We start from the raw sequence: 13,870 nt of genomic DNA on the forward strand, positions 1-13,870 counted from the left end.
ATTTCAGACTTGTTGATTAAGATTACATTTCTGAGGAAAGTTGAAACTGCAATAGATTAGGCATTAAGTTTAGGTTTGATATTATGGGCTTCAGCACAAGTGATGCCATTTAGGGCCTGTAGTCCTTTTTAACAATGGCCATTTTAAATTAATTTAGAGATGGACATTAATTCAAAACACTTCATTTTTTAATTAAATACATTGAGATAACATTAGTTAATAACATTATATAAGTTTCAGGTGTACTACTTTTGTAACACAACATCTGTATACCCCATTGTGTGCTCACCGCCCAAAGTCTAGTCTCTTTCCATCACCATATATGTGTTCCCCTTTTCTCTTTGTCCTTATCTAACCCCTCTTCCCCTCCAGTAACCACATTCTGTTGTCTGTATCTATGAGTTTGTTTTGATTGTTCATTTTTTGCTTTTTTTGTTTTTTATCTTACATATATGTGAAATCAGATGGTTCTCGTTCTTTTCTGTCTGACTTATTTCACCTAGAATGAAATTCTTAAGATCTATCCACCTAAAAGTGGACAGCTGCAGCACTACAGCCCCTCTCTGGGACATTCCTAACGGACGGTGGGGAAGGGAAATTCTTCCAGTGGGCAGAGTTTTGAGCACCTGGTTGCTTATTTTGCCTAGAAGGAAAAATAGTCAGATATGAGGGTCGATAATAATTCATGAGCTGTGGCCAGTGGTTTGGCTATATGATAAAAGACTTGGGAAAAAACATGATTCAAAATTTGAGGAGAAGGAAGTCTGGGAAAGAGGTTTATAGATAGACATTTCTGAATGGGCCAAGAACATGAAAACATTTATGTTCTATATGAATTCTCACTGTAGGGGAGGAAAAATTTTCCTCTATCCTTCTGATTTCTTTGGCTGGTCTACTAATCAAATTAACATAAGATAGATTAACAGGAGAAAAACCAAATTTAATTTTGTACATGGTCGGTGGAGGGGGCTCTCCGTAAGAATATGAGACCCACAGGCAGTCAGGCAATTGAGGTTTATATGCCATCCTGAGCTAAGAAAGAAGAGGTATGGGTTTGTGACTTCAAAGGGGAGGGAAATAATTCACAAAAAGATGGGAATAGCAAATGTTTAGTAAACAAATGTTTGTCATGCAGAGACAAAGGGACACAGAGAGGAATGTGGACAAACAGGCCTTGCTAAATGTCCCCCAGTTTTCTACACCTACCTTATATTCTTTGCAGTTACCTCTAGTGATAGCTTTCTTCTTGGAATCGGGCTCTTATCTAAATTCTTTTTGGGCAGTTAAGAGAGAGGTAAAAAGAAATACTTTCTGCGTCTTCTGCTTCTTAAAAAGTAATCAACCTGAAGTAATCCTAATGTCAAAGAGACACATTTTGGGGTGGTAAATTTTGCTCCCTTATACTACCAAAGGGTGACATCAAGAGTGGAGGATTTTAATAATCACGGAGATAGGGTGACCTGTTTTTCGGATATCAATTCTGCTTCTCTCCCCAGTCACTACTATTGTTTTCCAATGGACTCATGAACAAAGTGGTCCTGTTACCAGGAATGGAGGTTATCCACAGGTTACACAACAGGAACTTCTGCTTACCAAGACTGATGTGGCTACAACCATCACTGAGTGCCCAATCTGCCAGCATCTGAGATCAACACTGAATCCCCGATTTGGCACAGTTCCCCTGGGTGAACAGCCAGCTATCTGTTGGCAGGTTGAGTACACTGAACTGCTTCTGTCATGGAAGGGGTAGTGCTTGAAATAGACAATATAGATATGGTTTTGCCTTCCCTGCAAACAATGCTTCTGCCAAAATTATAATCCATGGATTTGCAGAACTTCTTATTCACCACCATGGTATTCCACATAACATTGCTCTGACTCACTTTATAGTAAAAACGAAAAAGGCCATGCTCATAGAATTCACCGGTCTTATCATGTTACTCAGCATCCTGAAACAGCTAGCTTAATAAAATGGCCTTTTGAAGACTCAATTACAGCGTCGGCTAGGTGACAGTACCTTGAAGGTCTGTGTGCTCTACCTCAGTATTCAGTATGTGGTGCTGTTCCTATTGTAGTCAAGATTCATGGATCTGAAACCGAGGGACCTGGACCTGACTAATGGTCACAGTCCAGACCTCTGACAGGCGAAAGGTAACATAGCCTTGACCTAAGTTATGTTTGAGTTCCTGAGAAGTAAGGTGGAACAACCCCCTGGCTGCTTTCCCATGAGACCAGAGAAAGGAACTTCAGAAAAGGCCTCAGAACTGTTCTCAAGATCTGAAGAAATGATTCATTATCCTTACCTCACATCCACCCAATCTGCTCCCAACACAACCCTGAACCCCTAACTCACAGTGTCCTGTGATTTTTGCTCTATAGAATCTGTAACCTACACGCCATAAGGGAGTCAAGTCGTAAGAGCAGTAGCTCACATGTGTCTCTGGGCTTGGTGCCATTTCCTTAAATAAATATCTACTTTCTTTGCTGCAAACTCCTGTCCATATCTCCATTGGCTTTGACACGTGCAGGCAAAATGAACCCCTTGAGTTCAGTAACAGATTCAGGAATCAGGGATACAAATGGAAATACAATCACTCACTATAAACCCTAGTGATCCACTAGCAAATTGTTTGTGTCTTGTTCCCATGACCTTAGGCTCCACTGACTTAGATGTATTCATTCCAAAGAAGGAATCCTCCCACCAGGAGATACAACAATGATTCTACTGAACTGGAATCATAACGACTGCCACCCAGCCACTTTGATGCTATAATGCCTTTGTATCAACAGGCAAAGAGAGTCGCTGTACTGGCTTAAATGTTTTAATCCTGATTACCATGGGGAAACTGGGCTGCTACTACACAATGGAGGTAAAAATGTGTATCTGGAATACAGGAAATTCCTTCGGACATCTATGATGTCCTATGATTAAAGTCAATGTAAAATTACAAGAACCAAATTGAGAGAGGGGACAAGGGCTAGGAGGTGGACTGCAATGAGAATGAAGGCACTTTTTTAGAGTGATAGAAATATTCTATATCACAATTGTGGTGATGGCTACACAATAATACACAATTTCAAAACTCATCAAATTGTACACTTAAAATTGGTGAATTATATTTTATATAAAATTTACCTTGATACAACTGAATTTTAAAAAATTTTTGAAACAACAAAGATTCCCCAATAATGTTGAAAAAACAATCATCAGACAGGGAGCACATATTGTCAATACATATATTCAATAAAGTATTTGCATTTCAACTATAAAAACAAAAAAAAAACCCTCTTATAAACACATTTATTAACTCATTCTTTCATTCAACAAGTAGTTTGAAGCATATGCTATGCAACATGCAAAATGGCAGGTGCTGGTACTGTATCAGTGAAAAACAAAAAAAAATACAAAGTAAAGCCACAAAATTAAAACAAGAACAAAAGCCTGCCTTTATGAAGCTTATACGCTAGTCAAAGGAGAACATTAAGTAAATAAATAAAATAAATGCTATGATCTTATGATAAAGCTCAGAGCTAAGTCTGACTCTTCTATAGTGACTATTAGCCTCGTTTGAAACCTACATTTTCTCTCTTGTGTTTCTTTTTTCCCTCTTTCTCATCACTTTCAAAGTATATGAACTTTTTTCTAAACAGAAAGGTAGAGAATAGATAAATCAATCAATTAAAAAATGCAACACAGTGGTAAAATTACTCTTTCTAATTTAGTTTCAATTAAGTCTCGAAGGTTGAGAATATAGTTTTTAGCAACTAGCCCCAGGTTGCCAAGTAAGAGAGTAGATCTTTATGTAAAAATTGCCAAGGAGGTATCTCAAAAGCTAATTTTGTGATCAGCAGCCTCCAACTTCCCTCAAATGTATAAAATATTTGAGATTAAAAGAAATGACCTGAGGATCACTTAAAAAACGTGACCAATAACTAAGGCTTCCTGACGGAGGCCAGACTACCCCAGCACAAAGATATTTCAGGCACCAAGGGAGTGATTTATTTTGAGAAATAATTTGGAGTACTTAAGCATTTTTTTCTCTTCAATCATGGGGCTTTCAGGCACTGTTCTGACAGCTTGATATGTGTCCCACTGAACTTGACGGGGCAAAGTGCCTGTTTTTTGACAGTGTTCGAAAGAGTAAAAGAAAAGGCTCTGACTGGATGACCTACAGGCAGTAGAGTTCACAGAGGGGGTCACTGTCAGATCAAGCAGATATGTGGGTCCTGTGTCAGGGAGCTGGAACAGGCGCCACTTAAAAAGGCCCCACAAAATACTGGTGGGTAACAAAACTGGCCAGCTGGAAGAGACATCAAGTACAGAGATGCTAGGACAGTCATATTCTGATGTTAGTGTCCTCTGGCAGGTATTCAAAGGCTGACTGTCTTTATCACGTTGTATTTTCATAGGTTTCTCAAAAATCCTCCTACTGAAAACCACTAACTACAACTACTTAAATGAGGGCAAAGCCTTTCCACCAGCCTGCTGCTTCCTCAGCTCCTGCAGCCAGCAGGACTTGGCACTGCTCCTCCTCTTCAGATCTCAGATCAGCTGCAAGAAACCCCCTCAGATGGAGTCCATTTTAAAATGACATCAGAACTGCCTCTCCAAAATCAGCTCTTTTATATCCTCTTATATGATAAAACTAGTTTTTGAGCCATCTCCACTGAAATTCCTGCATAATTGTCCTTGTAACTCACTTAAGATTATGATAGAAAATACCACGTAGTGGTTTGGTTTTAGCCTTTGGACCTCAGCTGAAGCGGAGACAGAGAGAATTCCATTTTTAAACTGTGTTAACAAACAAATTAGGATATTTAAAGCATCAGTGCAGGAACAAGTTAACACCATAGAGACATTATGAAAGAAAAAAAGTCAACAAAGCTTGGATATGGGAAAAAAGGAAAAGTGAGAGTCAAGTATGTCTTTAAGGATTAAGTGTGGGGTGTTAAAGGAAATGTTGGTCAGATTTCTGCATAACTAGAATAAACTGGCCATAGTCTTTCATTCATCTGCTCTCCAAAATGTCTACTAAAACACAACACAGAAAAAAAATCAATAGCCTATAAAGACAAAGAAAATAGGGCAGAGACAATAGTAAACATTATGGTCACTCTGCAAAAGCAGGAGGAACCCCGACCCTAGCTTTGGTTTGGATGTAAAGACTGATGAGGCTACTTAGACATCAAGAGGGTATTGAAGCCTCCTCACTTCTGTCGCCGAGGTCTCCGGAAAGCAAGGCAGGCTTCCAGAGCAGGTCTGAAATGGCTCGAGAGAACAAGGAAAGCAGACTGGCCTGAGTTTTTATTGCAGTCAGGATGTGGAAACAGATGGAAAGGTCCCATACACATGGGCAAAGACCTGCATTGTTTGAATCTTCTGCTGGTAGCAGAGGAGGGAGCTTCCTTTTCGCTTTGCCCAGAAGTGGGATCTACGTGATAAAGGGATAACGCTTAAAAGCTGTCAGCAGTCAACCATCAAACAATGGGCTCACTTCCATTACAGTAGACATATTTCAATAACTTTTTGAAACAGACAGAACAGTTGGAAGAACAGCAAATAATTTAGATGAGGGAGTAAATTAGAGCCATTTTCAGGCAGAGACAGGAAATTCTAACTAAAAGCAAAGGAATTTATAATACAGAAATCCTGAGAGGCACAAAGCAGGAGTATTATTAGGCTGAAATAACATTTATACTTTTCAGTGGCAACTTATGGGAGTCAAAGCTCAGTGAGGTAAAGCTTTCAAACATAGAAGGAAAACGGTTTCTCAATTATTAATTATGTGTGAGAGCAGAATAAAGGTAATTTTCAGACATTCAAGTTAAAATAATTTATTTACCACGATGACTTTTCTTAGGAAATGACCAGAAGATATGCTATGGTTGAACTAAACAAAAAACAAAGACCAGGGCAACATTTGGTTTCTAGCCTAGAAGAGCAACAAACCCAGATTAGAGCTGAAAGAAGTAGCCCAAGAAATAAAGGGAGGAGGAAGAAGGAGGACAGGGAGAGGGAGAAAAAGGAGAGAAGGAAGGAAGGAAAGAAGGAAGGAAGGAACGAAGGGAGGGAGGGAGAGAGGGAGGGAGGGAGGGAGGGAGGGAGGGAGGGAGGGAGGGAGGGAGGGAGGGAAGGAGGGAGGAAAGAAGTAAGGACAGAAGGAAGGAAGAAAGGAAGAAAGGAAGGTTGGAAGGAAGGGAGGGAAAGAGGAAGGAAGGGAGACAGAACAAACAAAGAATGATGTGCTTGGGCTTTTCTAGTGTTAGTGACTTAACATAGAGATAGGAACATATGGTGGAAAATTGTGATATTACACAGAAAACTAAGAAAAGAAAAACCTTAAGAAATTATTATCAACAGGAAAAAGTTCCACGGGCTATGAAATGCAATTATAGTACACTGATTCAACAATGAATAATATTATAGTCTCATAGCACTAAAAACATTGACTATTGACTTAATCAACAACTGTAATTATAAAGGAAAGATGGAAGGAGCAGAAGCAGGAGTATAAGAATGGCAAATTTTTAGCCACCATATTAGAGTGCCAGTATATATAAAAATGCATCATTGACATAGCCTCCTAGTTAGAAATGTGAAGACAAATGATATATAAAAACATTAGAAAGTTGTTTTTTGAGAGCAGGAAGACACTCACAAATACAATCCCTTGGGTATTTTTTGACATTTTAATTATAGGCATGCATTACCTCGAAGAAAAAAAATAATTTTAATAATTAGAAATCGAAAAACAAGTGGACATGAGAAGATGGGCTTAGTTTTAAACACATGGCGTTTGAGATTGATGGCATGACATAGCCCTCAAATCATTACTTGCTGATTTAGTATCAGGGTTGAATGGGATGAGAGTGGAGATATAAACACTAGAGCCTTAGAGACAATGTCTCAATCAGAGAAGTAAAGTGTTCAAGAACAGTGTCACCTTATGTACAACAAACCAGTAACACAAATTGAAAAAAAAAATCCATTAAATTACAGAGAGATTTAATTCACATCCAAATATAAATTTTATATTAATTTTTCTCACCAGCTTCTCTGTTTTTCTGGAATTTCAGTAATTCCAATCCTCTTTTTACTATAAAAAGAATACTCATAAACAAACAAACAAACAAATACCTCCCCACCCAAAGGTAACCAGAGGATGTCTGAATGAGGAGAAATTCACATTTCTTCCACTATCTCACTATCCAAGCAAATTGTTTCATAATAAATGGTATCATAAGCATTTGATAATGAAGAATACATGTTTGACCTTTTAAAATCCTATGGGACTTTTAATATTTAAAATTAAAGAGAGACAAAAATGCAGAGAATGTCCATATTCGATCACAAAAGAAAAAAATGTGAAGTACGCCTATCTTTTGTAAACACATAAAGAAAAACTTTTGGGGGACTATTTCTCATTACTCCCTTAGAGTAAATGACACAAATTTAAATTGGATTTTAGATAAAGACAACTTCGTGGCTTAAAATCTCTAGAAATAATTTGCTGAATTATATTCCACTAGCGTTTTGTCTTCCCACGCTTGCAAAAACACTGGATTATTATTTTTTAATGTTTGCAGATTTATTACAAAAAAGATATCGCACATTTAACCTCTTTTCTTTAATTATTATTGGATTGGACCATTTTTCACATATTTATTTCTTTTTATTTCTTCTTTTTTGAATTACACATTTATATCCAATTTCATTACTAGTGATAGCTTTTTATAGATTGATAACTAGTGATAATCCTGTCACTTGAATATATTTATCAAAAGATGAAAACAAGATTCAAAGTCAAGGTTCAAATAAAACACCATATAATGTAATGTTATTTAGATTTTCTTTTGTGTTTTCTTCGTAGTTTTTTTATTTGTTTGTTTGTTTTTAACTGAGTATTCTTTGTTAAAAATACGTCAAAGAAGAAACTCAGCTAAAAATTATATTAAAGGAAAGAGAACTGGATATGGGATCATTCTTTTTATACAATAAGCTAGACTTTTATCTTTTAAATTTTTTTTTTAGAACGCCACTCCTTCTGATTAAATTGATTAACCCATTTGAATCCAATTAATCTGCTTTGGGACATGATAATTTTTCTCACAATAATAAAAATATGACAAAAAATTTTCATTTTTTGCAATTTTTTTAAGTTATCCTAAATATGATATTTAATGAATCACAAGTTAACAGTGCTACTGTTTGTGTATTATGTTGCTTAGTTAATTGGGATTTCTTAGAGGAATATTAATCTTTTTCATGCTTGTAACTCTTAGAGTAGAAACGGTATATTTCTATGTGCCACAAAGCAATATCCTGCTTCCAGGCAACTAAGATTCTGGAAATAAATATGTTAATTCCACAAAATCAGAACCTTGAAAAATAGGAGTTTCAAACATTAGAACAAATATAATTTTGCTGGCAAATTATTCATATTAGCTTGCTTATTTTTCTAATGTAGATGAGAATCTCTTGGCCAGTGCTCTAATTGTATTCACAAAAATTTTTACATCTGGGAAGAGAAGGCTAGCAGTAGCTAACAAATCACATATAAGTATTAAATATCTAGTCTAATGTCACACAGAACTTCAGCTTCAAGAGTTGAATCCAAGTGTCTTAACTCCATTCTGAATTTTAGGTACTCTATGATGAAACCCCAGGTTCCCATTCAAAGTATTATTTTAAAAGATGCGTTATCCACTATTATTGCTCCGTCTATCATTTTACATAGCTATTAAACTGGGAAAATATTTTTCTTGTGGAAAGTAGAAATATCAGCCATGCATAGTCTTATCACAGAATTATTAAATAAAATTCTGATGTATTTACTGTTTTCTAATATGGGTAAATTAATTAGCTTACAGTCTTCATTATCTGTTATCAAGAAAAAAATTTTTTTAAATGCTGCCAGCAGGGGTCCCAATAAAACAATCACACCTTTGGAAGTTAAAGTGTAGGAACTAGGCAATAAAATTCTAATATCTTTTTCTCCTATTGCAGAGAGAAAGAAAAATGATGTGGTGCTATATTTCTATTGTAGGAGAGAAAAGCAAAATGAAGATAAAATAATTGGAACAGATGCTTTCAGGAAAACAAAAGCAATAAATACTAAGACTTCGGGTGACTCCAATTGACTCATCACAATCTATGAATTGCCATATTACAATAATGCAAAAAGCAGGATGTTATCAGGATTAAAACCCAAATAAAGACATGAGGTCAGATGAGGAACTTTACCCTAGGAATGTCCCCAAACTAATTTAAAAGTAAGAAAAAAGTTTTCTCCCTCCTTCCTTCCCTAATCCCTTCTTTTGTTTGCAATAATACCAGATCATCAATCTTTCCATTGTATGGCTATAGATTTTGGAGAGTTTTTGAAAAAAGGAAAAACGGAATTAAAAAAATAGTAAAGCAAAGAAAAAGAGGTAGCCCATCACCAAAATATAGTAGGCCCTTGCTTTATTGAATGGTACACTTTCCTGGAGTTTTATATCTAAATTCCCAGTAAAGAAAAGCATAGACCAAGTTCCCTGATGTACAAGTTTTGGATCATATTTTTCCTTTACAAAAGTAATATGAATATATTTCCTAGCGATTAGAAACTGAAATTATAATTTTAAATAAATTATAATTAGAATAAAATTATAATATTTTACCTGAAATAATTACCTTATCTTTTCCTTGTATTTTTTTATGCTTTTGTTGTTTCATAATTGCTATAATCATAGAATATGTCCAACTTGTTTTTCAACCTTTGTGGTTTCTAGGACAAGAAATGTCCATTATATATAGTATTTAGAGGCAACACTTGGGATATTCCTTCTCATTAATATATGACACTATATCTTGCCATTTTATTTATTAGAATAATATTTCATTGGACATCTGCAGGCATATAACTTTCTACATAGCTTAGATTATATTCTGAGAAATGGATTTACTATTTCAAATAAAGTATATATATTATGGCTTTTGATGAATATCGACAAATTGCTTCCTGAAGATGTTATGTTGATTTTGAAAGCCAGTGGCAACGGTCAGCATATTATTACATGCTTGCCAGTATTGGTATAATTTTTGTTTTGTTTTTGTCCTTATTTATGTATTTATTTAGACATTTTTTAGAGCAATAAAATTTTTAAAATTGTTTATTTAGTAGACTACACATTTCCATCTGTTACTATGACCAGGGTTGAATTTACTTCTATATGATTTTCTAATATTTCTGGGATTCTATTTCATTTCTTTTTGTATTTATGCCTTCTTTTTGTACTTTTAGTCTTTTTATCTACTCACATTTCATCATCCATTAGAGTGCATTATTTCTTCTTATAGATTTGTGTGGAACATATACACACACATCCCTTATCTCATATATTTTGCAAATATTTCCCAGAATTTCATTTCCTCTTTTATTTTCATTACGTCTTACTTATTACATATTTTAAAATATTCCTTACTCAGGTTCCTCCACCTTTTCTTTACTATTTCTTCTAAAATTTGCTAGATTGTATATTCTAGGGAAGCAGAAAATGTTTCTTTTTTGATCAGCATTGTTTCACAAATTTGTAGCACAAGACCTAACTAGTAGAAAACATACATAATGAATGAAAGGAACTTACAAACTTCTTCACTGTTTGTGGCTCACAAATATCCAGTGACTAGTAAAGGATGAGATTAAGTTACTGAGCAGTTTCCTGAGGCTTTGAGGTAGTTGCCCACACTTTTGCTTCCAATAGTTTAGTAAAATCGTGCAACCAAACAAACAAAAGGCTTACAAATAGGAGATAGATCAGATACAGACTGTCTTCTAAATTAAATATAAATGTGATTCCTAAGACATTAAGAAATACATCCTCATCTAAAAATGCATCTGATATCCTATTTAAATTCACTTCATTAAAAATAAACACCTTTATTTGATATAGATGATATAGAGAGAAGATGTAGATATATAATATAGATAGATGATAGATAGATAGATAGATAGATAGATAGATAGATAGATAGATAGATAGATAGATAGATAGATAGATAGCTATAGCTATAATCTTAAAATATATATGCCTGTGTAAGTGGTAGCATTCACCCTTTCTCTGACTGTCAAAAGTTAACTTATCTTCCAAGATCAGATCAAACATAGATTACCAAATTTATAAATCTTCTATTTTATTTATTTAGTATTTTGGTTCAAGAAACTGTAACTTTACTAAAGAAGGCATTTCTCAACCAACTTATGATATTTTATTGTGTTGCAATCTAATAATGTTGTGGCTTTAAATAGTACTTTAAACATTTAATTCATATATTTATTTATTTATTAAGTGCATTTTCTATTTGCTAGGTCCTGGGCTATCAACTTATTTCTACAGAGTAATATATAAGCTGGTATTATAATATAATGTGATTTTTTTCCTTTATTAATGTGCTAAAATTAATAGTTATTGATATTTGAATTATCCTTACTTTCTTAAAATAAAGTCTACTTGGTCATGGTATTCTTTCAATAAACTATTAGCTTTAAATTGCAAATTATTTTTTAGTTTTTGCATTGATATTTGTGCTTTATGTTTTTAATAGATATCTAGCAGTACTGCTTCACATTAAATCAAGCTATTTATTGAATAATCCATTTTTCTTGACTGGTGTAAAATGCAATGTGTATCATATGTGAATTTCCATACATACATGACTTTGTTTTGAACTCACCTTCATTTCCCTACTCTCTAATAAAGGTTTAGAGAATGTATTCATCTCATAGAGCAGGACATTCCTCATTATTCTTTTTATTTCCAATGGGCCATATCTATTCTTTTGCACTTCCCCTTCCATTTGAACTGTGAAATTAGATTGTCAAACCTGAAAATCTTAGTGTGACTTAAATTGATATTGAACTAAATTTAAAATTTGAAGAAAATGCATATTCTTACAATACTGACTCCCCTCATTTAAGAACAAAGCCAGTACAGATTTATTCAGATATTTTTTTCCTCAGTTTTGGAGGCATCTTGAATATTGCTTGAGAATTATATAACAAATTTCATAGTCTTATTGAATATTTTGAAGGGTATCTATTTTAATGAAATTTTTTAATGGGCTATTGCAGAGGTAAAGAGAGCTTTAGTAATGCTGAATTCACATCCATTCATCTTTAAAACTCTTTTATTAGTGCATATACTTTTAAATACACCCTCACATATATTCTTGGTAGACAATTGTATTGATTGTGAATAATGGCTCCTGTCATTTCCTTTCCAATATCTTATATATCATATTGATTTTTCTTAATTTTTGATTACTTTGATTTATTCATGGTTTTAATAGAATTTCCCAAATTCATACTATTAAGCATGATATTGTTATAAGTTTGGAAGTTTAAAATATTCACTCTAGTCCTAGTTTTCCATGATTTATACAATAGTGGCTTTGAATTTTATCAAATACTTTCTATACAGGAATGCATAGACTAATGTAATTTTTTCTATGTTAATGTGATAAATAATGTGACATTTATGTTTTTTAGATAAAGTCTACTTGGACATGATATTTTCTAATAAATAGATTTAAACTTAATTTTCTTTTTTAATATAAAATTTATGCTAATCTTGAATAAATTGTGAAACTTAATTTTTTGTATTATAGATTAAATTTCATAATTATAAGACCTACTACCTTCTATTATAGATTAGCTATAGATTACTAAAAATAATCCCAGTATAATTAATGCTAACATAAGTTTTCTTCTTATTTTGGGGTCAATATTTAACCCGAAAATTTTTCTATATCTGCTTCATCCAGATTTTCAAAAGAGTTCATATAAATTTGAATTTAAATTCTTCTCTCCCAAAAAAAAAAAAAAAATTCTTCTCTCCCAATGATTCATATGTGTAGTTACTACTTCTTTTGCATTCTATTTTCCATTAGAATGGCCAACAGTTTGCCACTTTATTGCTCTTTTTAATGAAACATCTTTTGATTTTTATGACCTTTTATTGTTATTGCATTTTTCTGCTAATTGAATTCTAATTTTGATATTAATTCTTCCTTTTAATTTGCATGTTTATTTTACTTTTTATTTGCTAGCTTTTTTAAATGAATGGTTACTTAATTTTCTCTTTTTCTTTTTTTAGTTTACTATTTTTTTTTTTAGTTTTTGCATTGATATTTGTGCTTTATTTTTTTCAGTAGATATCTAGCAATCATGCTTCACATTAAATCAAGCTACTTACTGAATAACGCACTTTTCCTGACTGGTGTAAAATGCAATGTGTATCATATGTGATACACATTTATTCCTTTAGTTGAACAACCTCTACGTACAAAATAGACAGTTTAAGATTTCTGAGTTGAAGGGAATTTAGCTCTCAAGAGGTTTTATGAGTCTGATACATGTTTTCTGGAAATTATTTAACAGCCTTTTAAGACCCCTGAAGAAAATAGGAAAATTGGTTCAAGGAAACCAGCAATTAGATTTTGGAATCAAACTATGTACTCTTAAGTCAGCAAACATAGAATTGGAAATTGGGTCAATTCCTCTTCTGTGTTTCCCACACACTCTAATTCATTTTGGAAAACAGAAACTAGTCTATTAGAAAATGAGGCAAAAAGAATGTGGTGGTATGCTTGTGGTGGTCAGTTTTGTGGGCAAAACTGACGGCCTGGAAATTTTGAGGAAGGTAAGGATTTTGAGGGTAGTTTGAGTAGGGATGAAAAAAATAACTAGACAGTGCATAAGGTTAGATTGGGAACGATGAACTTGTATTGACACCGACTGCATAACTTTTCTCAGTAGCCTTATGAGAATAATGAATAAAGTAGGTTGACCCAAGATGACTTTTAAGACTTTAAGACTAAAAGGTGGCT

Source organism: Rhinolophus sinicus, chromosome 4 (assembly GCF_057876585.1).
Source record: "Rhinolophus sinicus isolate RSI-liver-muscle chromosome 4, RSI-T2T, whole genome shotgun sequence".
NCBI lineage: Eukaryota > Metazoa > Chordata > Mammalia > Chiroptera > Rhinolophidae > Rhinolophus > Rhinolophus sinicus.